This window comes from Patagioenas fasciata, chromosome 10, assembly GCF_037038585.1.
Source record: "Patagioenas fasciata isolate bPatFas1 chromosome 10, bPatFas1.hap1, whole genome shotgun sequence".
NCBI lineage: Eukaryota > Metazoa > Chordata > Aves > Columbiformes > Columbidae > Patagioenas > Patagioenas fasciata.
The window spans coordinates 24,875,315-24,881,592 of NC_092529.1; positions in this window are offsets into that span (position 1 = coordinate 24,875,315).

The following is a 6,278-nucleotide window of genomic DNA, read 5'->3' on the forward strand; positions in this document are numbered from 1 at the left end:
CCATAGCCAAGGGGAGAAGGAGCTCATGTCTGGTGGGGGCTTTCAGCCTCTTTACATCCCTTGATCATCTCCACCACAGCCTGTCCTGTGCTGTGGCATCCCCTGCACCTCTTTCCCTGCAGGCTGCAGACATCGCCCCTGCTGCCCCACCTTGCTCTTGTCTGAGCGTCTTCCTTCCTTGCTGAGATCTCTGCATCCTCCCCAGCTGTTCCTTGAAGCACAAAGCCTTGGGCTGATGCAGACTCCCTCTGCTGACCTGCTCCACCACAGCACTGGCCTTCCAGTCACATTCCTTGCTGCTCATCTCCAGCCTGGACCTCCCCAGCTGCTCTTTTTGCCATTATTTCTTTCTCATACAATTTTTCACTATTTAGAAAACCTCCACCACCTCTGAAACCACCTCTCAAGCACTCTCAGGCGACTTCTGCACTGCTGCATCCTCCCCAGCGCTGCTGGGCCAAAGCAGCCCAGGTCCCTCAGCATCCCACACCATGTGCACAAGGTGCTGAACCTGCCTTGGCAGAGCCCTGCACTCTCCAGTTCTTCCCTGCTTCTCCAAACTGGGAAGCCGCACACTGGCACACCCCCGTGTGTGTGGGGTCACACCAGTGCTGAACCGAATGGGATGAGAACTCCAGGTGTCTGGGTCCCCACGCTCCTCCTCATGCAGCCCCGTGTGCAGCTGCCTTGTTCATGGTGAGCGTGCACCACGGGCTGGTGTGGGGACCTTGGAGTGCCCAGGCCCTTCTCCTCAGGGTCACTGCTCAGCGTGTCAGGTCCTGCTCTGTCCTGATGGATGGGTTTGTTCTCCTGCCCCTGGATAGAACTGGTCACTTCCTCTTATCAAACCCGAACCTGAGTGAACACCAGATTTTCTCAAAGTTGCTGCTCTCCCTGGAATGAAGCTCCATTTACTCAGCTATTGATGTTTTCATGCAGATGGTTTAACCTGATTAGGGTGTCTCTCCCAAGACAACAGGATAAGGAGCTGCAGGGCACTACAAACACCATCTCCTGGAGAAAGTGTGGGCTATTGGGGGTCTGGTACTTATAATACCAGAGGTCTGGATTCAAAGGGGTAGTTTTTCTTCATGTGGAAAAGCAGCAGGAATGTGTGGAGCTCTGCCTGGGGACAGACAATGTCAGCTGAAGGTTGAGGAGTCAGCAAGAGAGGGCAGAACAACATGGGCAATGTTGTGGTGACTGGACATCAGCTACAGACTCACTGATCAGGTAGAAGAATTAGATGAGGCCTCCTTCAGACAAATGAAAGAAGCCCCATGTTTCCAGGGCGGTGTCCTCGTGGCAGACCTGAGATATCCCAATATCTGCAAGGAACCAGCCATCCAGGAGGGGCTGGAGCTCATTGACAACATCTTCCTGACACGGGTGACTGAGAAGTCAGTGGGGTGAGGTCCCCTGTGGGACTTCACACTTACAAACCAGGAAGAGTTGGTCAGGATGGAACAGTCAGGGATCTGAAAGTGAAGCTGAGGCTCCTGGGAGATGATCACAAGGCCAAGAGCAGGATTTCAGGAGAGCAAGCTTTGGCCTGCTGAGGGATCTGCTTGGGTCCTATGGGATATGACCTTGGTGTTTGCAGTGCTTTTCTCTCACATCTCCTCCCTCCTCTCTCCCACCTGCTGTTGTGCAGAGTTTTTTACCCTTTCTCAAATACAATATCCCAGAGGTGCTGCCAGCATCACTGAGTGGCTCAGATTTGGCAAGGAGTGGGTCCATTTGGAGCCAGCTGAAATCAGCTGTCTGATGTCAGTCGAACACCTGTTGTCTTCTCAGAGAGGTGACAACTGTAGCACAACCACACTCACCCCCAGTTCCAAGACTTTGCCATGTAAACCCAGTACAGGGTGACAGCGCATTGGGTTTTACAAACTGCTGGATCATGGAAAAGATCTTCTGTCAGCAACCTTTTGAAGTCTTCAGTCAATGAGCAGGTTCCTGTGGGGAACTGTAATTGCCCTGACATTCACTGGCCAGGCAAACCAGCATGTGCCAACAGTCCAAAGGATCCCGGGCCAACTGCTTAACATGTCTGCTGGTGGGTCAACAACGGTGATGCTCACCTGGATCTGGTAAGAAAGAAAAGCTGGTGAGGGATGTGAACATCAGTGTCCACCTTGGCTGTTGCGACCAGGAAACAGTGGGGTCCCAGGCACCAGAGGGGAGGGAGGAAGGCCAGCAGCAGAGCTCAGGCTGGTGGGCTCCAGACTTTCACATACCGGGGGACAGCGGCCGATAGAGGTGGGGACATAGAAGTAGGTCTGAAGTGTGAAGGAGCTCAGGAAATCTGATCAGCCTTACAGGACAGCCTGCTCCAAGCACAAGAATGATCTGAGTTCCCATGAAAAGAAGCATTTATCTCGTGAGGCTGCCCATTTGAACTGTTGGAGCTCCAGAGCAAAAAGGCAGCACACAGGAGGTGGAAGCAGGGGAAGCTGCAAAGGAAGAATTTAGAAAGCTTGTTCATGGATGTGGGGATGATGCCAAAGCTGCCCCGGATTTGATACCTGCGGGGAGGCTGAGGGCAGGAAGATGACCTGATATAGCTTCATTTGCAGTTAAATAGAGAGGGCGATTGTGGGCCTGCTGCTGCACTTCTTAAGAGTAGAATCAGACAGGACTGAGGTTCTTCATGGCTTCGTTGATTCCATCTTCAGCAGTAAGGTCTCCTGGGACTTTGTTCCTGAAGGCAGGAGTCTGGAGAACACCCAGCAGTGCATGGGGCTCAAGTCAGGGGTGACCTGAGCAAACTCAGACACCATTACAGAACAGGAGATGGGTCACTTGAACAGCTCCCTGAACACAAGTATCGCTGTGCTGTGGCACCTGAGATTCCCAAGAACTTCCAAGTATTGGTCCAGAGTTGTGTGCATCCTCTTGAGGTGTCCTGGCTTATCTCCTCACTCACATGGTGATTTAGGCACCCACGTTTCCAATACATTCAGTCTTATCCTGAGACGTTCCACATCAATATGAACAGGAAGCTGTCGATGCCACCTGTTCTGGAAAGGGAGGGAAGGGCGAGCAGGGAAGGAAATAGAATAAATTTGGCTTTATTGCTGTTTCTTGTGGAAATGCTCTCTGCTTGGCTGTTCCTGAAATCTCCCTAATCATCCACACCAGACTTGAAGCCTTTAGGAAAATGATGTACAGTGGATTGGAATGGAAGAGCATTTTCTATGTGAATGAGCCCTCTGCTGCCATGATCCTGAACTGCAGCTACTGAAAGAATGAACAAACCTCTGATGAAGTGAAAGGCAGAAGCAAACCCCAGGTTTCTGAGGGTGTTTAGGACCCCATGAAGGGCCATCACTGACACAGCTGTGAAGGAAACAACCAGTGCAGGTCCCTGTCCCTGGAGGCTGGTGAGGGAAAGACTTGGAGACACTGATTACAGGTGGTGAGGGCCATGTGGAGGTGGCTCTGATGCCATGTTAGCCCTTGATGCTTGTTCATCATCACAATGGGTGAGCCCTGACCCCTGGGACCTGGTAGATTTTTCTCAAATGTTTTACAAGGCTTCTCCTGTGGTCACTGTGAGTGTTTCATGCTTTGGGGGTGGGTTTTATGTCAAGTGCTGTTGCTTTAACAGCAAGGCTCTGGTTTTCTGTGGAGCTGCAAATGCCTGTGAGTTCCTCACAACTCATCCAGCTTCTTTCATACACCTGGCAATGGTCACCAATCTCCTTAATGTCCCAGTCCCACACTTGCTTGAATCCTCTATTTGGATCCACACCCATCACTCCAGGAGGTTCATGCATCCACCAGGTTCATGGATGATATCTGAGGTCCATCCAAGCGTGGGCAGTGTGAGAGAGGAGCAGAGCAGAGCAGGGTCAGCCCTGACCCTCTCCCACACCTACACATGTCCAATCACCGCTGCTCAGGCCTCCTGCTCTTCAGAAGAGGCTCTGTCAATCAACACCCCCACGTCTTTTTCTGACAGCAGCTTTCCAGCCGCTCTTCCCCAAGCCTGTACTGTTCCAGGAGCCTGTTATGACCCATCTTCCTGACCCAGCACTTGGCCTCATAGAAACTCAGACAACTGGCCTCAGTCAGACAGGATCCCTCTGTATGGCCTTCCCAACCTCCAGCAGATTAACATTCCAACCCAACTTGGTGTCATCTACAAACTTACTGAGATTGCCCTTGATCACCTCATCCAGATCATTGATAAAGAGATTAAACAGAACTGTCCCCGATACTGAGTCCTGCGGATACGACTCCTGACCGGCCACAAACTCGGTTTGGCTCCATTCACCACAACTTTTTGGGCCCAGCCCTCCAGCCAGTTCTTTACCCATCACAGCTACACCATCCAGGCCATGAGCTGCAGCTTCTCCAGGAGATGCTGTGGGATACGGTGTCAAAGGCTTTACTGCAGCCTAAGGACACAACACCCACAGCCTGTGTGGCGGATTCACTCCCCACGACAGACTTTCCCTCATCTGCTCAGCCGGTCACCTTGTCATAGAAGGAGATCAGGCTGGTCAAGCAGGACCTGCCTTTCGCAAAACCACGCTGATTGGGCCCGATTGCTCGTCTGGTATGTGTGACCTCACAGTCCTTTCCCAGCCATGTTCCTGCTGTTGGCCTATCCCCTGCAGAGGCAGAAGTGACCTCACAGTGCCCTCCACAGCCATTGGCTTCCTACTGGACCATGAGCTCCTGAGACACAAGTGACCACATGGCATTGTACCCAGCCATCACCCTCCTTGTGGTCCAGTGTGTGAGCAGATCAAACTGAGTTGCTTTCATCAAATTTATCCAACAGATTTCCTATCAAGGGTTTCAGTGCAGAAACGTTCCTCAGAGGAGCTGCTGTATTTAATCTGGGGCATTATATATCTCTCTTGATAGAGCTCTCCAAGGAAAAGATTCATGGAATCCTACAATACTGCAGGTTGGAAGAGACCCCTGAACACCATCTCTGTCCCACTGACCTTTATGGCACCCTAAGGTTCATTTGTGCTCCCTTGGGTTCATCTCATCATGTGCACACATTGGACATGCACATGATGTGTATGGTTACAACTCATCTGTACAATGAAAACATGGACTTTTCACCTAGTATTTCATAGAATTGTAGAATGTCCTGAGTTGGAAGGGACCCACAAGGATCATTGAATCCAACTCCTGTCCCTGCACAGGACACCCCACAGGTCACCCCTTGTGTCTGAGGACATTGTCCAGTCTCTTCTTGAACACTGTCAGGTTGGGGCCGTGACACCTCCCTGGGAGCCTGTTCAGTGTCCAGCACCTCTGGGTGAAGAACCTTTTCCTCCTGCCCAACTGACCCTCCCCTGGCACATCTTTCTTCCATTCCCTTGGGTTCTGTCAATGGTCACCACAGAGAAGAGATCAGTACCTACCCTTCCTTCTCCCCTTGTGAGGAAGCTCTAGCCACCATGAGGTCTCCTTTTAGTCTTCTCTTCAGCTCTGATGCTGAGAAACCCCTTGGATTGATTTCTGAAGCAGAAAGGAGAAGCCATGACCTCCAGGCAATGGGAAGGGGGATCCTGTCCCTCACACATGGCTCAGGGCTCTTCCTGGGACCGTGGGATGTGGGCGTGCAAGGCCCAGGGAAGGACAACACTGGGACAACAACTTCCAGCTTCCCCATGGGGCTGCAAGGAGGCACCGAGGCCCCAGTGCCATGAGGACAACATGGCTTCTCCTGGGCCTCAGTGGCAGAGACAACTGCCATGGCCAAGGGGACAGAGACCTGGGTTCTGTGGGTCCCTTCCAGCCTTGCCAGCACCCTTTGCCATCTCCACCACAGGCTGTTCTACACGGTCCTACCCCTGCCCCTCTTTCCCTGCAGGCTGCAGACACCCATCTCGCTTCCCCACCTGCTCTCACCCCAGCATTTCTGCACCTTCACTGCTGTGTCTGCACCCTCGCTGGCTGCTCTTTGGAACACAAACCATGGGCTGATCCAGCTCCCTCTGGGTGACCTCTTGTACCACAGCACTGCCCTTCCACTGACATTTCTTCCTCCTCATATCCAGTCTCCACCTTCCAAATTGCACTTTGTGATATTTTTTTCCTCTTCTGCTTTTTCCCATTACCAAGCAAAGCTCAGCCACCTCGGAAACTGCTCTACATGCAAGGAAACCAACACATTATGCTTCTTGAGGTCTTTTATCTGACCAGAGATAAATTACCTCCCCATGATCTCCTAAATCCCATGAGTGATGCTGGCCTTTCAGCTTCTCTGACAGACACAACCATGTCCCTGCTGCTGTCCTTTCATG